Source organism: Asterias amurensis, chromosome 17 (assembly GCF_032118995.1).
Source record: "Asterias amurensis chromosome 17, ASM3211899v1".
NCBI lineage: Eukaryota > Metazoa > Echinodermata > Asteroidea > Forcipulatida > Asteriidae > Asterias > Asterias amurensis.
This window is the reverse complement of record NC_092664.1, coordinates 12953778-12980399: the sequence shown is the minus strand read 5'-3', so window position 1 is coordinate 12980399 and position 26622 is coordinate 12953778. Positions and strand designations below refer to the sequence as shown.

Below are 26622 nucleotides of genomic sequence, written 5' to 3'. Positions count from 1 at the left end.
GTGAGAGTGCCACTTTAAGGCTCCCTTTTAATTTGCATACTTTATTAGAGTGCCACTCCACAGTGGTTGGCTCCCTTTCAATCCATGTACATTGTCACCCTTTGGTGTTGTTGAATGTTGACATGTGATTTCTGAGTTTCGTTAGAGTGCCACTTTAAGGCAAACTCCCTTTTCAATCCATGTATGTTGTCATCCCTTTGGTGTTGTTGACATGCGATTTCTGACTCTCGTTAGAGTGCCACTTTAAGGCAAACTCCCTTTTCAATCCATGTATGTTGTCACCCTTTGGTGTTGTTGACATGCGATTCCTGATGAAGATTTGTGTACGTTCACACCTGGTGTGCCAACCAGTAATGAGATCAGGGGATTGGGGGCCACAAGGGGGGGAGTGGGGACCCTAATCTCCTATGATTGGGTCCTTCACCGGATCACCAAGAAGTGTCTGTGACTTTCACTCCGTGCTTAAAGGAACTGGGCAACTTTGGTAATTGTCAAAGACCAGTCTTATCTCAACATACGCATAATAAAACAAACATGTGAAAATTTGAACTCAATTGGTCGTCAAAGTTGCGAGAGAATAATTGAAGAAAAAACACCCTCGTCACACGAAGTTGTTTGCTTTCAGATGCTTGAATTCGAGACTTTAGTTGAGGTCTCGAATTCAATTCAAATATTTAAATGAAACATTACCTTTTTTCTCAAAAACTACGTTTCTCAAAAACTACGTCAGTCTCAGAGGGAGCTGTTTCTCACAATGTTTTATACTATGTATCAACAGCTCTCCATTGCTCGTCGTTACCAAGTAAGTTTTTATGCTAACAATTATTTTGAGTAATTACCAATAGTGTCCAGTGCCTTTAAACCATACCTTCACCTATGACTCACTAAAGGACAAGGTGTTTGGTTTGGCTCTGGGGCAACTATCATGGATGAATCAAAACAATGGTGGAAAGAAAAATAGATTGAGGAGCTGGTTTTGGTTTGGGTTTAGACAGGTTCGATAGCCCTCAGGTATGTGAATGCATTTGGGATGGAATCTTATAGTCTGGGCCATCAGTATGGCAACCAGAAGACAAAGCGGGAATGGCTTGGGTTTAGTTTTGATTGCACAGCGGTATTGAATAAATAGCAAGATGTGTATGACTAAATAGATCTGCATCACAGATGGTTTCGTCGAAACAGAGCAAGAAGCGTTGTCGAGAATTGATAATTGTTTTAATGTTTTCTCAAAAAGTAAAGCATTTCATGGAATAATATTTCAAGAGAAGTCTTTTACCATTACCTTCTGTAAACCCTGTAAGTTATTTGTAAATCTGTGAATTTTTTTCTTCTTTTTCTGTTCCGAAAGTGTATAATGGCTTTAAGTCCCTGTTTTGATGGAGTTACTATAATCATGTTTAGACTGTTTTAAAGAGACAAATCCTCAGATCAGGTTGGCCAGTAATTTGTTTTAAAAAAAACCCTCAAAACATTCATCGATTCAGAATTTTCCCCAAAAAACTGGAGCCTTGCACCCCTACAACGCAAATGAAGAAGTCTTCTGACTTCCCTTCCACGCCATCGTCGTCGGTGAGATGAAAGGGCCACCTGCTTACTTGCCGTCCCAACAACAACAAAAAACCTCCAAGGTGAACACTGTGGTGACTTGACATTTGAACTTGACAACTTCAGAGAAAAAAAGTGGACTTAAAACACGTTCATTATTGTGATTTTTAACTCATTAATTGGTACCAGAGTACCTCCGGCTATGGAGTACTGTGTGTATGTGTGTGGAACCACGTTGGCCAAGTGCCAACCATCAAGTTCTTGAACCTGAGACGAATGGAATTATTATAATCATGTTTAGAATGTTTTTTAAAGAGAGAAATCCGCAGATCAGGTTGGCCCGTAATTGGCTTAAAAAAATGCTCAGTACGTTTGTTGATTCACAGTTTTTAAACAACTTAAAATAAAAGTAGATGTTGTCTTTAACAAAGTTAGTGTGTGATGTTACAGTCGACTCTCATTACATTTCAAACATTCTCATTGACAATCTTACGGGCACTGGACACTTTTGGTAATCACTTATCATTGAAAATTACATGTACTTGGTAACGAGCAAGAGAGAGCTGCTGATAATATTATAAACACTATGAGAAATGGCTCCCTCTGAAGTATTATAGTTTTTGAGAAAGAGGTAATTTATTACTCAAATATTTAAAACAAGACTTCAGGCCTGAAGTCTTCTAATAATTTTGTAGGCATCTGAAGGTGCAACAAGGGTGTTTTTCCTTTCTATATTCTCTTGCAATTCTCTCTTTCACATATTTATTTGATGAATATGTTAGTATACACCAAGAGACTCGTTTTTGACAATTACCAACGTGTCCAATGCTTTCAAACACTGACAAATAAAATACCACTGTTTACTCCCATGAGGTCGAGTTATATAGGAGGTTTTCAACTTAAAAAACAACAAGAACAAAAACAAGGAAAAGGCAGACGGCTGCTTATCCCAAACACAGCAATTTACAACATCCAGCCAGCAAACTTCCCTTCTCAACAAATTTCCTAACATCTACTTCCCAGAGCTTGTCAACAACGCCTTCTCTACGAAGACTGTAAAACACAAAACAGGATGCATAACTGAAAATAACATGTTGGCTTCGCACAAGGGATCATGTGATACCAGATGAAGGAGGGAAAAAATAGACTTCTTGATGACAGGTCGATGATGACCTAAATGTGGTTATCATAAAGTGGGTGTTATTAGGGAGTATCAGGTCACCCACCACCCCACCGCCTGCAAATGGAACATCACAAGCCAGTAGAGTAACAGGAAAAAGGAGTACATTCACCCAGCAACAATAAATAGACCCTTCCCATGAAATATGTTATCTGCACATAGTGCGTGCGCACTAACATTTGGTTGGCAAAATGAGGGAACATCGCGCTGTTTTGTACGTCTGCTTTGCACATCTCTATGGCATTTGCCAGCCAATAGGGTCTGTACGAATGAGTGGATGTAATTAGCATATTTCATGGGAAGGGTCTTGGCTCAAGACCTCATCGATAGCCATGGTTAGTGTACTGTGCTCGGTAACCGTTGTAAATCATTTAAGCGCTCCCTCGTAAGTCTACCGAGTTAAGAAATATGGCTACAGACTCCAAGTGCAAATTCAGTTTAGTTATGCACTCATTTGTTAATAGATCAATTTTTTAGAAAGGTGAAGAAAAAATAAACTTTAGAGACAGTCAGGCCTGAATGCTTCGTATTTGAAAGGGCGAGGGCACCAAGGCATTTTTTCCTTGGTGAAGGGCACCCTATGAGGAAATTATAAATTTCTCACTGTGGGCATTTCAGGGGCACCCAGGCAATGACCAGTGTGCATGGAGGCAATCTCATTCGTTGCAGTATCACCCCTGGACAGTGTTCCAACTTGTCCCAACTACCAATTTTTTGGTAAATCACTTTTAAATGTTCAACATAAAGAAACCCAGGCGATCCCAGGCACTTGCGGTCGTTCAACCCATTTTCAAGCTACGTATACAAACATAAAACATCTAAAAAAAAACCTCGTAATTTATGACCTCCTAAGTCAACACTGCAGGGGCACTTTGAATTTGAAATTTACAACATTTACAGAAGTCGCCCCAAAATTTATGAATCTATACACAGATGTTAAACAAGCTGAATTACAAATAAATCCATTATCATGTTAGGTTTGGGCGCTTGAGGATTACCATATTCCTCTTAAACTGTTACTATAAATTGCACAACAGGTTGGTAATTTATTGTCTTGACTGTAAACAATAACTCAGTATATACAGAGACCCTTGTTGTTTACTTCCCTTGTGGACACTTATTAAAGGGGGGGAACTAAATTCAGACATTTTTGGTCCTTTGAAAAAAAAGTAGGAATACTTAACCAAGTACAAGGATTGACCTAAGCCTACCTGAGCTGTGTAAATAGCTTTAAAGGCAGTGGACACTACTGGTATAACTCAAAATAATTATTAGCATAAAACCTTACTTGGTAACGAGTAATGGGGAGGGGTTAATAGTATAAAACATTGTGAGAAACAGCTCCCTCTAAAGAAATTTTTCACGAATTTAATTTCGAGACCTCAGATTTAGAACTTAAGGTCTCAAAATCAACCATAAAATGCACACAACTTCGTGTGACAAGGTTTTTTTCTTCTATCATTATTATCTCGCAACTTCGACAACCAATTGAGTTGGAATTTTCACAGGTTTATTATTTTATGCATATGTTGAGATACACCAAGTGAAAAGACTGGTCTTTGACAATTACCAAAGGTGTCCAGTGTCTTTTAACTGAATCTTAGTGCTTAGTAGGTGAAAACTATGTCTGGATCATTAGCGTCAAGGAAAGTCAACAACCTCAGAATTCATCAATAACCTCAAATCAGAAGAGCTACAACGTCCCTTCCCAAGGAAAAATGACCAAAGCCATCTGCAACTTCCCCCTCATTTTGACCCAAAATAGTGTCTTATTCACCCAATTAAGAAAAAATAGTGACAGCTCAAGAAAACCATGTACTTTTTCAAAGTCATGTTTGGACTGTCATTAATTTGTTTTTGTCAAACATTGATGAAAGCTGTGGTAACAGTGTCACAGGAAACGGTTTCTTCCCTCATTTTGAGCCAAAATAGTGTCTTATTTACCCAATTAAGATGAAAAAAGTGGCAGTTCAATAAAACCTAGTACTCTTTAAGGTCATGATGTGTGTAATTTTGGCTGTCATTAAATTGTTTTTGTCAAACATTTTGGGCTGTCATTAAAAGAACGTTACAGAAGTAACTTTCAGCGAATTTGAGACCTCAGATTTAGAATTTGGGGTCTCGAAATCAAGCATCTGAAAGCACACAACTTCGTGTGACAAGGGTGTTTTTTCTTCCATTATTATCTCGCAATTGAGTCAAAATTTCCACACGTTTTTTTTTTTTTATGCATATGTTGAGATACATCAAAGGAGAAGACTGGTCTTTGACAATGAAACTAATTTTCAAATACTTACTTACAAATACTCCCAATACATCCACAAAGACCTTGGGTCTGCACATATAAAAATCCTTGTCGCCTATCAAGTGCCACTCCTTGAAAATGGCTTCCACTGGACACATGTACCAGGTAAATGACCCTCTTCTACCCATGGGTAAATAATAATGGGAGGGTCGTTGAGAGCTATTAAAGAGAAGCTCTCAATACCCGTTTCCCTCTCACCCTATGAACTCCAGAGTAACCTCTTCATCTGTTTGTATTTCTCATACCCACCTTAGGCCAAAGAAGAAAAAAAACATGAGTAGCGTCCCTTCCCAATTTCCTTTTTTTCTTTTTTTTCTTTTATTGAACCAAAAAATATAACATTTTAACGACCTCAGACATAAAAAAAAAAAAAAAAAAATCGAAAAAATAGCCTAGCCGGTTGTCTTTAAAATATGTGTAGTTTTTTTTCCCTTCTTTTTTTTTTTTTGGGGGGGGGGGTTGAGGGTTGGGTCGGGGAAAAAAAAAGAAGAAAAAAAAGGCCCTCCTCCTTCCTTTTTCCAAAAATGCAAGATGCTAAACATGTTTCTTGTTTTCTAGGCCTAATCCTGAGACATTGTAACAAAGGGGTTATCCAGGAATAGATTGTCCATCCCTCACAACTAGTTCCACACCATGGTATGTCTCTATTTGCTGACAAAAGAGTTTACTTAGCTGTGAAGAGGATACTTTTAGAAAAGGAAAGGGGGGGTCTCCTCGTCACAGCAGATGTCTGATTGATGAAAAGCTGGGATAATCCCTACCCACTCTCTAGGGATTAGGATTAGGCCATGATACTAAGTGATTCCTTACTCGTTAAATGGAGATTTAGGGGTCATCGCAGGGGAGTGGTATATCCCTCTTGGGAGTAGGACTCTGATTGGATCTGTCTGATATGATTGTCTGGCTGGCTGGCTGTGCAGGACGCAATGTTTCTTCTTGAGTAGGAGACTACGTTGCAACGCTTTATGAAATAATCCCCCAACAGGGCAGACGTGCAAAACGGCGTTATAATTACATATAAATGGCTCTCAGGCTTTTTAACAGTGCAAAGGTGTTTACATCCTTGAAGTATTTATTTGTCATCAATATTTTTACAAAAATTACATAACGGAGATCTTTTCTCCGAAACTGACAGACAATTCCCCAAATAATCACTTCAAAATTCAAATTTTAAGTCATACCTTCAGATTACCCTTCAAGTGGGACTCTGATTCCCTACACGTGAACAAACTCAGACAATATTTAAGCCGGCTTAATAAAGATTATGAAGAGATTAACCGATTTCATTGTCTTTAAACCCTACCCAAGGAAGGTTAGTGGTCCCATACAATGCTAGCCACAGCTGTTTTCTCCTGTCAGATTTAAGGCTGCCAGGTGAATGTGCTTTTGTCTGCCAGATTTCCAGAGGGTTTTATTCGTGAACAAAACACTCCCCTTCACTTTTTCCCGGGACTTGGAACTCCAATAAGGACACATAATCGTTACTAATAGCTATTAATCCCATATTATTCAAGAATGCTGAATTTTTTTTTTTTTTCTTGGAAAGTAAAAGTTTGTACTTTAAAATAAATTCATTTACAATTTTTCAGCATGTAACCACATTGTCCTCACTTTTGGTTACAACCGAAATTTAAATGTTGCCGTTTCTTACCTTCAGTTTTTTTTTAGTTCTTGGGTATGACTGCATTTAAGAGGGAAATATTTCACAGACAAATAAAGGTTGGAGTATGTTCTTATGTTAGTCAGTGTTGTTAATGTCAGTCAGTTGATGTGTTTTTGTTGTTGTAGTGTCAGTCCATAGGTACGGGAACAAAAGCTCATCCCTGTAAGCTTAAATAATGTCCTGTTTTTTTGTGTGATTATTTATCCAGCCCCATATAAATTGCTAGTATTACTGCTGCTTTTCTGGTTCGCCTTATATAATAGCTATCATGAACCTAAATTTCAGTACTTGGATGTATTTTTTAATCATGGCAGGCAACATTGAAATCAATGTAATATCTATACTCACTAAGCTTTCAGACTAAATTATACATTGATGTTTTTACCCTAATACCAATTGTATAATACCTTTCATCGTTGCCTTATTTTTGTCAAAAAGGCAGCCATCTTCAATGTTCTTGTATTCCTGTAAAGGTTCTTTACAGGATTGGCGGTACAGATAGTGACAAATAGTGACAGTGGTCACGTGAGCTTTCAGACTAAAATTATACAACGAGGTTTTTCACCCTAATACCAATCATGTATAATACCTTTCAACATTGATTTATTTTTGTCTGAAACCAAGACCTGGCTGGCAGTACAAAGTCTCGAGGGAGCCCCCCAAAAAGCTACAAGTTTCACAACTTTGTTGGCTGTCCATCTCTTTCTTGGTTTGGTCGCTAATTCTCCTTTGACACAGTGTTACCTTCGCTCTGGCATGTTTGTAGGTATAAGCGGAGGCTATTTTGTTTGCCCTTTGAGTGCAACTCAAACGTTCCCTTTACAGCTCCGGGGAACTTTCTCACAAGCTTTAAAAAAGCAAAGTCTAGCCGAAGATGTTTTTGTTATTTTTGCTCAACTTTTGTATTTTGTTTAGTGATGTTAACCCTTTTTTTTTTCTTTTCGCGATTCCCTTTGGTGGCAACTTTTGGATACTGTGTCGAAAAAGCTTGTTTGAAGAAAAACATTTGTAATCATCAACATCAAGCCAATAAGCCACGGAATGCTGCGGGCTAGTCAAGGAAAAGCCCTTTTCAACTTGAAGAATTTACAATGGGAAAATAAAAACATCTGAGGGAGCTTTACTTTTTTATATCCACCCTAGAAAAAAAGTCTTGGTAAATTGGCAGCCTACAACAAGAAAACACCTCCAATCAAATACAAGCAAGAACTCTTCATTGACCATAATTTGACTAAGTTTGTCCAGACTATCGACTCTACATGTAGGTATGTCTCAAAACCAACCAAAAACCATTGATTCTAGACACATTAAATAGCAATAGCATCCAAGACTTTGTCTTTGCCCAAATCCCCCCCCCCCCCAAAAAAAAAAAAATAAATAAATAAATAAATAAACAAACACATGCACTGAGACACAAATTATTTTTTTGTGTGAAATTGTTTTACTCCTAAAACTGCAGCGCCTCAGCAAATAATATTTTAAGAGAAGCTTTCTACCATAACTTTCTTCAAACTGTGTAAGTTTTCATATAAATATGTGGACATTGTGTTTTGTTTCGTACAAAAAATACCCAACCCTTTAAAGCTCTCTTTACCACCTTCTACCAACCTGACAGCCCTCCTAAACCCCATGAGGGGCACCGCTATGTACCAGCCTTGACACCATGGGGCTATAAACAACATGTATCTAAACCCTGCATAGGGGTAGGTGACCCATGCTTGTACCCCTGTGTGTTGGAACCTAGGAACCCATGTCAAGACAGGTTTGTTACAGACGTGTCATGTAGAGAGATGAAGTTGACAATTACGCACTCCCTGCACCAGCTTTTTTCGTCTGCTGTTTTTAAGGTTAAAGGACGCAGTCAACATTGGTTTTTGCAAAAAAAATGTTCTAATAATAACTAATTCTTTAGTGCCATTTCAAAATAACCGTCTCAATGCGCTTCACAGTAATACCCTTATCATTGGGCCGTAAACATTCCTTTAATCTTTCTCAGCTCCCTTGGGAGTACATAACGGGCAACTGTAGTGCTCCAAAAGCTTTTTCATACACAATATCAACCCTTGCAGGTACCCATTTATACCCCTGGGTGCAGAGAAGCAATTATGGTAAAGTATCTTGCTTGAGGACACAATTATCATGACTGGGACTCGAACCCACACTCCAATGGTTTAACCACCAGAACTTGAATTCGATGCTCTTAAAGCCATTGGACCCTTTCGGTACAGAAAAAAAAAAAAAAAGTTCACAGATTTACAAATAATTTACAGGGTTTACAGAAGGTAATGGTGAAAGACTTCTCTTGAAATATTAGTCCATGAAATACTTTACTTTTTGAGAAAACGGTAAAACAATATAAATTCTCGTTAACGAGAATTACGGATTTGTTATAAACACATGTCATGACACGGCGAAACGCGCGAAAACAGGAGTGGGTTTTCCCGTTATTTTCTCCCGACTCCGATGTCCGATTGAGCCTAAATTTCCACAGGATTGTTATTTTATATATAAGTTGTGATACACAAAGTGTGGGACTTGGACAATACTGTTTACCGAAAGTGTATAATGGCTTTAAAGACAGTGGACACTATTGGTAAATGTGAAAGAGCTCAATTGGTCGTCGAAGTTGCGAGATAACTATGACAGAAAAAACACCCTTGTCACATGAACTTGTGTGCTTTCAGATGCTTAAATTTTTGACACCTCAAAATCTAAATCTGAGGTCTCTAAATCAAATTCTTGGAAAATCACTTCTTTCTTGAAAACTGCCATTTCTCACAATGTTTTATACTATCAACCTCTCCCCATTACTCGTTACCAAGTAAGGTTTTATGCTAATAATTGTTTTGAGTAATTACCAAAAGTGTCCACTGCCTTTAAGCCGATGGGGTAAAGCTGGAACACTTTTGGTAATAACTCAAAAATAATAGTTAGCATTCAAACTTACTTGGTATAAAGAGCAATAAAGAGCTGTTGATAGTATAAAACATTGTGAGAAATGGCTCCCTCTAGGAGTAACGTAGCTTTTGATAAAGAGGTAACTTCTCACAAAGACTTCAGCCGTCGATTTCACAAAACTCTTCCTAACGTAAGACTAATCTTAGGAGTTAGGACGAGTCCCAACCCTGCACTGTGGCATGCAGACCTTAAGATTAATCCTAAGTTAGGACTCGAGATAAGACGAGTTCTAACTCTCTGTGAAATCGACCCTGGCCTTTTATTATAGGCATCTGAAAGCACACATATTTATGCAAGAAGGGTGTTTTTGTTTTTATTATCCTCTTGCAACTTTAATGACCAATTTCCAATTGAGTTCAAGTTTTACAGACCGTTATTTTTGTGTGCTTATGTTGGGATACACCAAGTGAGAATACTGGTACTTCCACAATTACCCTGGTGTCTAACGCCTTTAACAACATCCTTACTTAGTTTAGTAGTTACAATAACATCAATGTCTAAAGGAAGGAGCTATGAGAGATGGGTTTATGCTCCCCTGAGAGATTTAAGCAAAGCTGATGGGGTTTAGCTGGGATCTTAAGAGAGTTTAGGAAAGTCTACTAAGATTTCTACCCCTATGAATCTTGAGATGCTGATAGCTTTAGACAGCCATTGGATTTCCTTGATCTGATTTTATCATGATGGATGAGAAGGGCACACTAGGATGCCATTCACCACTCAATCATGCACTAAACACTGTACCCTTAAAGGCACTGGACACGTTTGGTAATTACTCAAAATAATTATTGGCATAAAACCTTTCTTTGTGACAAGTTATGGGGAGAGGTTGATGGTATAAAACATTGTGAGAAATGGCTCCCTCTGAAGTGCCATAGTTTTCGAGAAAGAAGTAATTTTCCACGAATTTGATTTCGAGACCTCATGTTTAGAACTTGAGGTCTCAAAATCAACTATCTAAACGCACACAACTTTGTGTGACAAGTGTGTTTTCTTCTTTCATTATTATCTCGCAACTTTGATGACCGATTGAGCTCAAATTTTCACAGGTTTGTTATTTTATGCATATGTTGAGATACACCAACTGTGAAGGCTAGTCTTTGACAATTACCAATAGTGTCCACTGCCTTTAACACTGTCAAAGACCAGTGTTCTCACTTGGTGTATCCCAACGAATGCATAAAATAACAAATCTGTGAAAATTTGAACTCATTTGGTCATCAAAGATGCAAGAGAACAATGAAAGAAAAAATACCTTTGTTGCACAAAAGAGTGTGCTTGTAGATGCCTAATAAAAGGCTTTAGGTCTGAAGTCTTTTAAAATTTGAGTGAGAATTAGTTATTTCTCAAAAACTATGTTACTTCAGAGGGAGCCCTTTCTCACAATATTTTATACTATCATCAACTGTCCATGCCTCGCTGCCAAGTAAGCTTTTATGCTTACAATTGTTTTGAGTAATTACCAATAGTGTCCACTGCCTTTAATGGATTGAAATGTGTCTTACAAAATAGTGTCGCTTGTTTGATGTCCCACAACCAAGAGGGAACATAATAGGCCTAGTACCCCATTATTCAGGGAACTTTCTTAATTGGCTACCAATTAGAAAACAGACTCATTTCAAACTTGCTCCTGCTCTCAAATTATTTTGCAGGATGACTTCCATCTTTAAGCTCTCAAATACAAATTACACACACAAAACGTGGGGTCGTTACCGAACGATGACCCTTCTTTTAAACTACAGTTGTGTAATTTTGAGTTGAATAACAAAACCGAATCAATGAATGGAAAAGGAAAAAACTCTACTTTGCATTTAGGATTATGGGTTTTCAATTGCTCAAAAAGGTGCTTGCCCTGGGTATCAGTCTAACTCCCATGGGACTCCATAGTGCTTTAACGGGTAGTGGTGGGTCAGGGATCAGACATGAAGGTCAAGCATGTCTCAAGTGCCTCAATCACTCTTACAGCATTTATTGTCATAATTTTTGGAGATTTTTCGTCCTTAGCAACAGTGCTCGATTACCCTTAGTTTGTGAGTACAAGCCGAGTTTTTTTGCAGAGAATTTAAAGGCAGTTACTCAAAATAATTGTTAGCATAACAACCTTACTTGGTAATGAGCAGTGGAGAGCTGTTGAATTGATAGTATCAACATTGTGAGAAATGGATCCCTTTTTTGAGAAAGAGGTAATGTCTCACTCAAATATTTGAATCTGATAAGAGACTTCTGGTCTGAAGCCTTTTTTGGGGCATCTGAAAGCATGAAATTTAAAATATAAACAGCTTTCTGATGGCAAACAAATCGGAATTCAGAAGAGCATCTTGCCTGTAAACTGGCTACACTTCAGAGTAGAAACAACTTTTGACAACAAAGCAGCACTTTAAGCAAAAAGGTGAAGCAAACTCCACTGTCCCGCATGACTCCAAATTTCGTTGAAAATGAAATCGCCACAAACAACTCTGCAACCTACCCAAGCCAAGCTAATTCAATTGTAGGAAGATAAGATCTCAATCTAATGTCTGGATCAGCGAATAAGGCCCCCCTTCTGCGTTTCTAGGCTTTCTAGAGCGGCCGGGTAAGTACAAGGGGACCCAGGTTGTGTTCCAGAAGGATTAACTTATCAAATTATTTCATAATTTCATGGATGATTTGAGGCAGGATGTATCACATTCCAAAGGTTTCTTGATAAAGTCACTTGTTTCCTGTTGCTTTAGGGTGTTTCTTTTTCCTTTTTGGTGGGTTACTGGGAGAAGGGTCGTCAGCAGAAGAGGAATTGTTTCTTGGCAACAATTTGGTGAGGGTGGAGCAATTTGGAAGTTGCTGCGGGCAGAGGAGGAGTGCTTCCTTAAGACAATTTTGCAGATTTATCAAATCGAGACCTGGGGTCGTTTTCACCAAGATAGTCTTAACTTAGGACTAGTCCTAGGACTCTTTAAAGGCAGTGGACACTATTGGCAATTGGTAATAACTCAAAATATTTATTAGCATAAAACCTGACTTGGGGAGAGGTTGATAGTATAAAACATTGTGAGAAACGGCTCCCTCTGAAGAAACGTAGTTTTCGAGAAAGAAGTTATTTTCCATGGATTTGATTTCAAGACCTCAGATTTAGAATTTGAGGTCTCAAAATCAAGCATCTGAAAGCACACAGCATTTAGAGAGTAGTCTTAACTCTTTGTGAAATGCACCAAAGGAAAGACATTTAGCTTGATGAAAGGGTCCAGTTTCACAGAGCTCCTTCTAAGCACAAAAAACAGCTAAGCACAACAAAATTATGCTTAAAATGTGGCTTTTTGAGGCATTCCAAGAGGTGTCAATGTGTATTTTTAGGTTTGCCGTAACTCTGTGTGTACATACAATGTTATATCTACTTTGACGTGTAGATTTTGCTCTCTGAGAATATAGGTCTTGTTAATTATTCTACTGTCGCATAAGAGTTCGGAAGACTACTTAAATTATGCTTAGTAGAATATGGTTACCGGCAAAAATACCATTTCACGCACACTCTGTTACTGGTCCTGCCATTTTTTTTTGCTCTGCAGCAATATTTTCTGCATTTATTAGCAGTTCTATGAAATTGGGCCCAGTCTTTGAGGGGATAAACTAACTTGTGAAATTTGTTCCCCCGGCTACCTTCTTCCAGTTTGGACAGAACCCTGCAGCGTACAAGTTTGTGTGCATCGTAGGTCCCCTAGCGCACACATTCTATTAATAAAAAACCTCCAGCCAACAACTATTTTGGATGGTTTATTTATCTTTACAAATCCAGGCGGTTTTTTTTTTTCACTTGAACGGGTCTCTGGCCATGCAGCAGAGAAGGAAAAAAAACCTCCCTTTTTATCGAAATGTGTAACTCTATCTTTCAATGAGTAGCAGAGTCAATATTATTCCGCACTGACGGGTTTGATTAAGAGCGCGTCCAAGCCGTGATAGCCAAAGTGTTAGATTGACGTTTAATCATGTTTTCATAGCCCAGATATTGGTACACGCTAACCATCTAAACGCCTGCATAAAAACATAATGAACTCACAGCCAGGTACTGCGAGGTGCGAGAATCTTTTGTCTGTCGTTTGAAGGGGTTGGCTCTTCCACCTGCCACTAAGGCCAAATGAATAAATAAAAAGCGCTACCGTTCCCAACCGCTTCCTTTTTAGAGGGCGCCTCCTTTTTTTCTTTTTTTTTAATTTGAGGAAAAAAATTAAACATTTTGACAATCTCAAATGAGAAAAATTAATTTTGCAAAAATCGCACGGCCGGCTGTTTTAAAAATTGTGTCGGGCAGCCATTTAAAGATATAAACAAAAACATATATAAAAAAAGGCAGGACGCTAAACGTGTTTTTCTTTATTGGCCCAACTATACCTTTATCCCCCCCCCCCTCTCATCAGTGCTCTTATGGACAATGTTCTCTAAAGCTTGTTGATAACATTTGTGCCAATTGTTGGAATGGAAATAAATGCCACAAAATAACATTTAGGTCAAATGTTTTCAAAATGCATGTATACATACATTCCTTAGACTACAAATATATTAAGCAAATACAGCTTAAAGCAGGCCTGCAGCTGATTTCACGAAATGCTAGGATTGATCCTATCTCGAGTTAGGACGAGTAAACCATCCTAACTTAAGATGGATCAATGTGTCCTACGTCTTTGCATACAGAACTTTACTCGTCCTAAGTCCTAAGATTAATCATAAGTTAAGAAGAGTTTTGTGAAATCGACGACTGGCGTTTAATTTTTGAACATGTTGAAAGGGCAATGCCATTTTCATTTTGAAAAGGGCTGGGCACTTTTAAGCCAATGGGAAACAAAGTTACATGGTACGTTTCTCAGATTCAAACAATTGGCAATGCCAAATTATCTGGACCTTATTACTTCAAAGGAACTCCTGTCTCAACAATCAAGTTTTGTGTTCATTAAAGCCATTGGACACTTACGGTAAACAGTATTGTCCAAGGCCCACACTTCGTGTATCACAACTTCTATATAAAATAACAAACCTGTGAAAATTTAGGATCAATCGGACATCGGAGTCGGGAGAAAATAACGGGAAACCCACCCTTGATTCCGCACGTTTTGCCGTGTCATGACATGTGTTTAAAATAAATCTGTAGTTCTCGATATCGAGAATTGATAGTTGTTTTAATGTTTTCTCAAAAAGTAAATCATTTCATGGAATAATATTTCAAGAGAAGTCTTTCACCATTACCTTCTGTAAACCCTGTAAGTTATTTGTAAATCTGTGAATTTTTTTTTTTCTGTACCGAAAGTGTCCAATGGCTTTAACTTTTGAGGAACTTTACAACCCAAAGTCGTAATCTGAATCAATCCACTCTGAGTGTAGTTTTACAGAAACGGTAATTTTCATCCCTAAAATTTGAATCTGAAAAAGGCTTTTTGACATGAAGCCTCAAGCCCGGTTCATACTTCCTGCGAATGCGAATGCGATACGAATGTTGAGGCAACAAATTCGCAATTAAAAATTCACAGGAGTTCAACTTTGTTCAACGCCAAATTCACGTCAAATTGGCTTAGCATTCGCATTTGAATAAAGTATGAACCGGGCTTTACTCAGGCATCTAAAAGCAACATATTCTATTATTTTTCATCATATCCTTGCAAACTCAATGGTGACCAATTGAGCCCAAATTTCTGACTGTTTTTTTTATATACCTTTAAAGTACAGTTTTCGTTTATCAACCCAGATTTGAAAATGTTTAACAATGAAAAGCAAACAAAGTTTACTTGGCAAAACAGCTACCTAAATTGTGGTGCAAATTATCTGTGAAAGTATGTCAATATTGTGTGTTTAGTATTATAGTGCTCAAACAAGGCTACTGGGTAACTACGATGTTAGTAGGGCAGAAATGTTTGCTATGCGTGGGAGTCAGAGAGGGCCATTCAGAATGCTCAATGTGGAAAAAAAATTGGGAAAAAAAGAAAAAGAAGCCTGGTAGGTAAAATGAAATTGCTGGGGAATAAATAGAAATTTAGTTTTTGTTTAAAGACACTAGACACTTTTGGTAACTGTCAAAGACTAGTCTTCACAGTTGGTGTATCTCAACATAACTTTATGCATAAAATAAAAACATGAGCTTAATCGGTCGTCGAAGTTGCGAGATATTAATGAAAGAAAAAACACCCTTGTCACACCATGGTCACACAAAGTTGTATGCGTTCAGATGCTTGATTTCGAGACCATAAACCCTTTTTTGTTTTCTTTTTTTTTTTTACTTGTGGGAGCCTGGTAGGTAAAAAACAATTGCTGGGGAATAAATAGAAATTTAGTTTTTGTTTAAAGACACTAGACACTTTTGGTGATTGTCAAAGACTAGTCTTCACAGTTGGTGTAACTCAACATAATTTTATGCATAAAATAACAACCTGTGAAAGCTTGAGCTCAATCGGTCGTCGAAGTTGCGAGATATTAATGAAAGAAAAAATAACCCTTGTCGCACCATGGTCACACAAAGTTGTATGCGTTCAGATGCTTGATTTCGAGACCATAAACTCTTTTTGTTTAAATTTTTTATTGTGGGAGCCTGGTAGGTAAAAAAAATTGCTGGGGATCAAATAAAAATTTATTTTTTGCTAAAGACACTATACACTATTGGTAATTGTCAAAGACTAGTCTTCACAGTTGGTGTATCTCAACATATGCATAAAATAACAACCTGTGAAAACTTGAGCTCAATCGGTCGTCGAAGTTGCGAGATATAAATAATAGAAAAAAACACCCTTGTCGCACCATGGTCACACGAAGTTGTGTGCTTTCTTTCAGATGCTTGATTTCGAGACCTCAAATTCTAAATCTGAGGTCTTGAAATCAAATTCATGGAAAATTATTTCTTTCGTGTAAACTACGTCACTACAGAGGGAGCTGTTTCTCACAATGTTTTATACTATCAACCTCTCCCCATTAATCAAGAAAAGTTTATGATAATAGTTATTTTGAGTAATTAGCAATAGTGTCTTTTGATAAATTATTCATTAACAACCGACAAAGAAGAAAAAATACCCAGCTGGCCAAGATTGTCTTTTTAGTTCCTGATTCAACAACAATGTTTTTTAAATTTACGGAGTGCTATTTTTTTGCACTACTTGAACAGGGAATGCGTAGGAGTGCACCCACATTTTGATCCTTACAAATGCTGGTCTGAATTGGAATGAACGAGGCACACAAAATAAAATGCCAGATTGTCAGATTGAATAAATGTCACGATTGCCTTCACGTTTGTGCTGCTCACTCCAGCGGCCATCTTGTGTGTACATTCCAGACCGACTGTGTAACACTAAACAACAGCTGTACTGCAAAGTGTATTGGGAAAAGTATCCCACAGTGTTTCAAACCAAACAACCCAACATTTCTGACTTCTACATACCCTTCCAATTTTCACCGAAAAATGCCCCAAAAGAAAGAAAAAGAAAATAAAGACGGCTATGAATGGAGGTTATTTGGCTACATCTAGTTCTCTTTGCGTTGGTATGTCTGATGAATTCAAAGTCTAATTGTAATAACATTTTGTACAATTGCATGTAGAAAGCAATCAATCAAATAGAGTAATTCTTATTTTACACCAGTGCTATTTTCCTAGTTCCCTTTTAATGCCAGTGTAAGACACATATAGTTTGTAAAAGTGTGTACACTAGGCCTGGGCGAATTATTCGAATATCCGGTTAATGGCGAATAGGTTTTCCTATCCGTAACCGCGAATGCCTTTTTTTTCTTAACCGGATATCCGCATAGGGCGCGAATACCTATTTACAAACCGGATAATTCTGTAATTACAACCGAGTAACCGGATATTCTTTAATATCCGAATATCCGCGGACGTCGGGCGACAACTGATATGAATATTTTGTCTGAATCCTTATGAAACTTCTATTAAGACAGCATAAAACAGCATATATTAAGTATTTAACTATGCTCACCTCCGTGAAGAGTTAAAACTGACATTTCTGACGTAATTTGTTCAAAGATTACAAAAGTTTTCCTTCACGTAGAGTCAATCACGATCAAAAGAAAAAGCAAATCGCCATCTTTAAATTAGATCCGGTCATTTTTATGAATGAACCGAGTGACACTGTCTAAAACTAATATCAATCCGCCCATAAGATCTCATTCACAAACGAACAGCGCCCTCTAGCGGCAAAAAAAAAATATATATATTTTTTTTTTAATTTTATTTTTTTTAAATAGCGCCCTCTAGCGGCAAAAAAAACTATTCGAATATCCGGTTAATTTCGGATAGTTGGCCAGCGGTATCCGAATAACAAAAATTCACTATTCGCCCAGCACTAGTGTACACCATTTTCAGGTTTTGGGGTCTTGTTTTGTTTTTTTAAAGGTCAGGATTGTTAAAGAGCCAATAAAGGATGATCTCAATATTTCAACTGTTACCTTTTTATGGCCAAATAGACATCGTAGATACAGGTTAATAACCATTTTACTCTCAAAATTTGCATTTAGTAACGAATAACTCGAGTCAAAAATGCACCCGGCCGCGCGGCTTTTTCAGCCGAGAGTCAAAAACGGCTTATCTATTGACCTCTTGATGCCAGTGACGATATTCCCCTAAAGGTGAAATAATCTAAGGTGAAATCATAGGCCTAATCCGTAACAGCTGATGTTGGTTGTGACAACCAAAATTTCTCCTAATTGCACAATAGAGCTTTTAAAAAACATCACAGACAGAAACAAATTAAGATATCTGCCTCTAGCCATCAGTGGTCTAGTGGTGAGACATCTTCTCTATGCAAAGATCGTGGGTTCGAATCCAACCCAAGTGATTTGCCTATGGATTTTTTTGCATAGAACTCAGCGGAAAGTAGGGTAAAAATAAAATTATAACCTAGTTTTAATTCAGCGTGCTCTGGACTAAGCCTGACGAATTCGCAACTAGTGATTGCTTAGTCGAGTCCCGACTATCGTTTTTCAACTACCCTCGGTCAATCGTGTGCCATGACTTCTACAAAAATAGTTGTGACTGCCTGCTTGCAACCAATATGCGGCAATGCATCCTGGGAATTAAAAATTAGTTGCGAATAGTGTCAATGTCTGGACTATTTGAGGTGCGACTAGTCGAGTAGTAAATTTCACTAGTTGCTCAGGCCTACCCTGGACCAACTTTGAACGACCAAATATTGGGTCCAGAGAGCCCCACACCTTTGACAAATCCTGTGGAGAACCCCATCAACAAAACAATTTGAGCCCATGAAGGTAATAAACAATGGCTTACCTATGATATGAAGTGGCCTGAAGAACTCAACACCCTCACACTCCTGATTATGGGTCAAGGCAAAACAGCTAACTGAAAATCATTCTCGCTGGCAAAGGTTATAATATTCATCAATCTCTCATGGGGTCAATGACCTGCGGTAGAGAGGGCGTGACCGTCTTGTGAGATGGTTGGATGCACTCCGGTTGACGTCACTGTAGACTATTGATTTCCAATCCACTGGTGATCATGAGATGAGTGTAAGATGAACCAAAGATGATGTCTCACTCTCAAGACAGTCTGGCTCCTGCCCTTTTGGTGTTAGCACATAGCGATGACAAGTCTAGCGTCTGTCTCTCCTTCTGGAAATGAATACGATGATAAGAAAATAGTTATAATTTTTGTTTTACCCTTACATCGATGTGTGAATAAAAGCACTGTATTTTCCAAACCATTTTCACCCACACACATTTTAATCTTAGAAACGAAGCATGAAGATTGATGAGATTTATGAGAAGCAGTACCCACTGTCACCTCGCTAAACGTGGATGGACTCAAAGTTTGTGAGAAAATACTAAAGCCGTGTTCGCACTGGACTAATATTTTGGGTAACTTAACCATGACGCTGGGTAACATTCCGACGGGTTAACTTTCCCACCGTCCGCACTTTACTTAGAATGAGCATATTTGGTGCACACTGAATGCAAATTCTGAAAAGCAGGTCATGGCCGAGCGGTTACGAGCACCGGATTCAAGCTCTGGTGTTTGATCGGCAGGGTGTGGGTTCGAGTCCCGGTCGTGACACTTGCTACGTAAATTTGGGGAGGTAGTACTTTCTGCTCTACCGGCCAGGCTTCGGACTGACGATACCCAAGCCTACATCCGTATGGACTGTAAAAGTGGTAACCTTGTTTCAGGCCTAAGAGTAAAAAATAAATGTAGCCAACACCTTATAAAGTGGCCTTCAGGCCTTGTGTGTCTGGAGACTTGCATAAAAAAAAATGTAAAAAAATAAAAAATAAATGCTTATTTTTAAACAACTAAAACATTTTGTGTGGCATTTTTTTCTGCTGTACCAGGGAAATCGTTCACTGACCCTACCTTTAAGTATTGGTAAAATTTGATTGCATTGACAACATACGTTGGGTTGAACTCACAAGTATACACAATCACATTCCCCCAAAGAGTCCATCATTTCAAATCTCTCTTACTATAAAGATATTAGCTGTTTTTGCAATACTTCTCTCCTCTTGGGATGTTACAATGATTTCAATCTGTCAAATGACTCAAAAGATTCCTAACTGTCTGCTGGCCAGGGTTAAAGGTTCCTGTACGTTTTGTACGAAACAAAACACCATGTCCACAGATTTACCATAACCTGCACAGTTTGAAGATAATGATGGTAGCAAGCTTCCCTAAAAATATTACTTGCTGAGGTGTCGACATGTGTAGTTAGAGAAATGCGTAAAACAATTTCACATAAATCATTTTATCATGTACAACCGTGGAGGTAGAATTAGAAGGAGCTGGAACAGCAATTTAATATAATTCTACCTCCATGGTACAACATATTTCAGAACTCTCCTGAAAACATTGCTCTGTGATTTTCACTTTTTGTTTTCAAAGGCAGTGGACACTATTGGTAATTACTCAAAATAGTTATTATCATAAAACCTTACTTGGTAACGAATAATGGGGAGAGGTATAAAACATTGTGAGAAACAGTTTTCAAGAAAGAAGTAATTTTTCCAAGAATTTGATTTTGAGACCTCAAGTTTAGAATTTGAGGTCTCGAAATCAAGCATCTGAAAGCACACAACTTCGTGTGACAAGTTTTTTAAAAATTTCATTCATATCTCGCAACTTAGACAACCAATTGAGCTCAAATTTTCAAGGTTTGTTATTTTATGCATATGTTTAGATACACCAAATGAGGAGACTGGTCTTTGACAATTACCAATAGTGTCCAGTGTCTTTAACATACACATCTTCATTCACAGTGAGTAATGGATTCATGGAATGGCCAAATACTTTACATGTATCTATAAAAGGTATCAAAACATCAAAAAGGTATCAAAGTATTGTTATAATTTTTTTTGAAATTGACAACAAATAAGCAAAGAGTCAATGTATCAATTCAAATCTCTCACACTAAGGACGCTGCTCTGTTTTTGCAATACTTCCCATACTCCTGGGATGTTACAATCTGTCAAACCACTCAAGAGATTCCAAAACTGTCTGCTGACCAGGGTTAATAATAAAAGCGGAGGTGTAAACGTACTTTCCTTGTCTTGAAGTCTGTCTGTCAAGTAGTAGCCTCAATCACAGTCCAACCAAGGTCTGGCAAACTCCTTACCCTAACAATGTTAAATCCACGTAAACCATACTACTTCTGTTACTGTATTGGTGGTGGTGTGGTGGTGGTGTGGTGGTACATCTGTACACACAGATGTACTGTACATACAACAAGCTTAAAATGTGCAGTGACTGCCAGATGACATCATCACCATACTGATGCCTGATTTGCTGGCGACTTGAACCATTGAGAAAAGCTTTACAGTCCATGGGGGTGTTTTTCTTTCGTGGGGGTGTTTTTTTTCGGGGAATCCTGTTCAATTCAAGGGTACTGGGGAACCAACTGTTGAACCATTGGTTCTAAATGTCACTTAAAGCTGAATGCCACACACATGTAATTATAAATAGGTTCTTTTCTTAGAAACTGTGAAAAGAACAATTGAAAGTACATTGTTTTTCACTGTTTTAAAAAGGAAATCAAACTCTGTGATTTTTAAAAGGTTGAAATTGTTGTTGCATCCAGCTTTCTATACGACTTCTTCACTGATTGTTATTTTATTGTTATACTGATGTAGTTAATGGGGCACCCTGATGCTATTCTAAACCTGTATATGCTTCTTTTTTAAAGGGCAAGGGCACCATGGCTTTTTCTCCTATGTGAGGAAACTGTAAATTTCTCCTGGAATTTCTAAAAGGGCACCAAGGCGTTGCCTCTGTGACATCAGGCCTGAGTTTCATGTAGACAGACGGGGTGTTTGATCACAAGGCGCAACAACAAAATGACATGTGTAAATGTATCACACAACACAGGACGGATATTCAAGTCAAGGGTACATTCTGCCTGAAATGTTTTGACGGCTGAAATTTCAAAAATGCGATTCCATGCTCAATTTCATTGATGCGATGCCAAGATTTCAAGGCACTGGACACTATTTGTACTCAAAATAGTGGTTAGCATAAAAACTTAATTGGTAACAAGCAATGGAGAGCTGTTGATGATGGTATTAAACATTGTGGGAACACCTCCCTCTGAAGTAACACAGTTTTTGAGAAAGACTTCTTTGAAAAACAATTTGAAAAAATTCTCATTTTAAGATATTAAACATTTTCAGACTTGAAGCCTTTTACTAGGCATCTGAAAAGCACACAAATTTATGCAACAATGGTGTTTTTTCTTTCATTATTTTCTTGCAACTCCGATGACCAATTGAGTAAAATTTTCACAGATTTGATACTTATTCATATGTTGGAATACACCGAGTGAAAATCCCGGTCTTTGGCAATAACCTAAGATGTCCAGTGCCTTTAAGAAATCCCTGCCCCTTAAGAGTCTTAAGGTTCAAGGTTTCTTCATGTTCAGTTACAAAAGTACTTGGAGCAAAGTTTTCTTGAGGATGGAGCAAACCACATGCTGGGTGTCCGAGTCCACTCACCCTTGCAGACCAGTTTTGTTTGAGTGTTCTTGGGGTTACTTCCTGGAGTGTCAGGTCCAAGACTGAATGCCATGTGTTTCAGATTCGATTAGTCAGTACTTGTAAGGTGCTTGCTGGAAATATATTTCTAATTCCTCTTTTAATTTTTAACTTTTTAGTAGCTTAAAGGGTCTATGTAACTTTTGTAGGACAAAAAACACAATGTCCACAGATTTACACTAAACTTATACAGTTTGAAGATAATGGTAGTAGAAAGCTTCCCTGAAAATATTACGTGCTGAGGTGCTGTAGTTTTTGGGAAATGAGTAAAACAATGTCGAGAAAATAATTTTCGTCTCATGAGACGAAAATTATTTTAATCATTTACAAACTTATTTTCATGAAATTGTTTTACTCATTTCTTAAAAACTACAGCACCTCAGTAAGTAATATTTGAAGGGAAGCTTTCCACTATCATTATCTTCATACCCTGTAAGTTTAATGTAAATCTATGGACATTTTGAAAAGGTACCCAAATCCTTTAACAGTTTAGTTAGTTGAGTTTGTTACCTTGATTGAACTTGGAGCAAACAAAGGTTAAGACACGAGAGAAGTCACATCTGGGCACAGTTTCACGGCTCTGCTTACCTCCGAATTCTGCGCTTACAATTATGATTCCCCCGCTTACGTGCAAGCGCCGAATTTCTGCGCTAGCCTTGTCAGCGTAGAATGCCTAGTAACGCAGAGTACGCACGCGCAGAAGCCAAAATTTGCCGCTAACCCGTGAAATACGCTTGCCGTAGGCACAGAATTACCTGCTTCCGTAAGCGCCGATTCTGTGCTTACGGTAAGCAGAGCCAAGAAAATGGGCCCAGTTGATTTTAGAGGAGTGAGGCAGCAAGCACCCTTCTTTAAACTTACAAATAGGGATGGGGGACCACAACCCAATACTCCCTGCTAACAACCGTGGCTCATATTATTATATTTCCTCTGGATGTTTTAAACCATTAGTCATACATTCAATGTTTGTCTTAAAGGGAAGGTACATGTTTGGTAATTACTCAAAATTACAGTCTGGTTTTACACATCTTTTGATGACATTTTTTATACTTTTGCTTTAACCTTGACAGCCCCTGTACAACTTGTAACTATTGTGTATGTCTCAAGATTTAAAATAAATAAATAAATAAAACAAATATTAACTTAGAAACTGACTTGGTAACAAGCATTGGAGAGCTGTTGATAGTATAAACATTGTGAGAAACGGCTCCCTCTGAAGTAGCATAGATTTTGAGAAAGAGGTCATTTCTAACTAAAATAATAAAAGACTTCTAGCCAGAAGTATTTTATTCCTATCTGAAAGCACACAAATTTGTCCAACAAGGGTTGTTGTTTCTCTCATCATTTTCTCGCAACTTTGATGTCCAATTTAGCTAAAATTTTAACAGGCTTGTTATTTTATGCTTTGAAGGGATACACCAAGTGAAAAGAATGCTCTTTGAAAATTACCAAACATGTACCTTCCCTTTAAATCTGCTGCTCAGATTAGAAAAAAAAAAAAACATCAAGGAAATGTCACGATTTAACAGTTAGGCGTCTTTTCCAGATTTATCAATCATCAAATGTTTTCCCCATGAAATTACCCCTTCGCCTAATTTCATTCCAGTCCGATAGTTTGGGTTAATTCTGGCATGATATCGGCTTGGCCAGATGTCATAATTTGCTGCCTCGATTGACAGAGTTTGAATGATTCATTTGGGGGTTTCGTGTCTTGAAGAATCTCTCCGGAGGCTCATTTCATAACGGAGATGGATGTACCATCTTGCTTGATTAACTGTTTCCCTTAAGTCAAGCTATTAAAGAGAGGGGGCATCATTGATGTTCGAAAAGGTACATTCTTTCAAATCCTCTAACAACAGGGTTTTCCCAATACACAAGCTAAAGTTTTGGGTCGATGTGTGTGAGAATTTTTTTCGGCCAGAACAAAAAAATACCTGGTGCTTATTTCCTAAACCGACTTGCTGCCAATTTTCAAGAGGCGCCCCTCTAAATCCCACGCTAAATAGGACCAACTTTAGTGCCTGTAAAGTCTCATAAAAAGTTGAAGCACAGAACCCCCAGGTTGTAAATTTTTCCATTTTTAGTGTGGTGTTCCCCTGTGGTCTGAACTCCCTGAAAGCAAACACTGGTTTGGAGGCTAGCGCCAAGGGGGTGGGAGTCCCCATACGTAAATTGTGCATAGAAACAACAGAGCCAACTTGAGCACCCTGATGACATGGTAAAGCACTTCGAGGGTACTTCCTGCACCCCCTCAAAAAAAGGACCTGCAAAACAAATCTCCCTCTTGCAAGTTTGAAACATCATGTTGTTCCTTCCTTTTAAAGGCAGTGGACACCTTTTGGTAAATGTCAAAGACCAGTGTCCTCACTTGGTGTCTCCCAACATAAGCATAAAATAACAAATCAGTGAAAATTTTGAGTCAATTGGTCATCGAAGTTGCAAGAGAATAATGAAGGAAAAAAGCAAGAGAATAATGAAGAAAAAACACCATTATGTTGCAAAAATTTGTAAAGTAATTGATCACTTTTGGATCATACAACTGACTCTGTGCTAACCCATGACGACAATACCTTACTGCCCACACTTCCCACTAGAACAAGAATCTGTTACAAATAAGCTTCGTAAAACAAATTTAAAACAAATGTTCTTCCCTTTAACGAGAGCTTGTGATAAACCCAAACTGACAAAGAATTGCGATCCAGGTTCACCAGTAAGACTCTCCCACTTACAGCCCCCATCCATCACTACTGTCTACAAATAATTTATTACATCCTACATCCTACCCAACCACAGATGTGAAGAAAGCCCCAAGAAATCCACTCGACAAGCACCTCTCAAGAAGAAGTCCCGGCAAAGGAACCAGCAATAGACCTTTATCATGGTGCAGCCATCTTTATTTTTCCCCATTGATAACAATGTAGCCAAACCGAGGCTGGAAGAACAAAATAGTCTGGTTGCCATTTGCTTAATGATAATTAGCATTCATTCCTGTTATTCAATACAAGAAACATGACCAAGATGGAGGCAGCATGATAGGAGTCTATGTGTCATGGCCTAGCTGTTAAGAGCGCTGGACTCATTACAAACTCTGGGGTCGATTTCACAGAGAGTTAGGACTAGTCCTAACTTATGACTAGTCCTAGGAGATATACAAATTGCATGGAGAGTCCTAAGTTAGGACGAGTAAATGGTCCTAACTCGAGATAAGACTAATCCTAACTCTTTGTGAAATCCACCCCTGGTGTTTCTGATCAGCAGTATGTGAGTTCGAGTTCCAGGTGTGACACCTGTGTCCTTAAGCAAGACACTTAACCATTGCTTTGTTTTTTTGGAGGGACGTAAAGCCGTTGGTCCTGTGTGTTGTGTAACTCACATAAAAGAACCCAGTGCACTTATCAAAAAAGGAAGGGGTGCGTCTTTGTGTTCCTCGATTTGCTGAATATTGCACCACAGCACATTGTAAACCATTACATGGTGCTACATTTATATGTAAAAGGAGTAGGGGTGGATTTCACAAAGGTAGTCCTAACTTAGGACTAGTCCTAGACAATGCTAAGAGATAGGACTAGTCTGGAGTTAGGACCAGTAACTCATCCTAACTTAAGACTGGTCCTATCTCTTAGCATTGCCTAGGACTAGTCCTAAGTTAGGACTACCTTTGTGAAATCCACCCCTGGTCTCATAATTCAAACATAGTCCCACATACTTTGCAAAAAAATACTGAACGTTGAAGTGCCTTGAGCTCGGTGATGGTTATCAGCACTATATAAGAAGCCACTATTACTATTATTATTAATCCAGGACACAAGGAACCTTAGCGAGAGAGATGGAGAGTGGGGGGAAGAGGAAGATTAAGGGAGTCAGACTGAGGAAGCCCTTAAGGAATGATCCAATCAGTAGACTGAACACCTTTGTGTCATAACAGCGACGCAAAACACTGCAGCCAAATGTACCCTGTGGGACTAATGCCTAAGAGTTTGGTTGGTTGGT

The 26622-nt window shown here is 38.3% G+C and overlaps 1 protein-coding gene across 3 annotated transcripts in view; it reads right to left on the bottom strand.

Annotated features, from left to right (window-relative positions):
* The window catches only part of LOC139949689 (extracellular sulfatase Sulf-1-like), a 105150-nt gene that overhangs the window by 54659 nt on the left and 23869 nt on the right, over positions 1-26622 (bottom strand). Inside the window, exons 1-2 of one of the 3 annotated variants that reach the window (XM_071948166.1) lie at positions 21147-21280; positions 18887-19227 (exon numbers count right to left, since the gene is read on the bottom strand). The gene's annotated coding sequence lies outside the window, so the exon portion shown is untranslated. Of the gene's footprint in view, positions 1-5026; positions 5076-18886; positions 19228-21146; positions 21281-26622 lie in introns of those variants that run through there. The other 2 variants (XM_071948165.1, XM_071948168.1) reach the window with 2 other exon arrangements.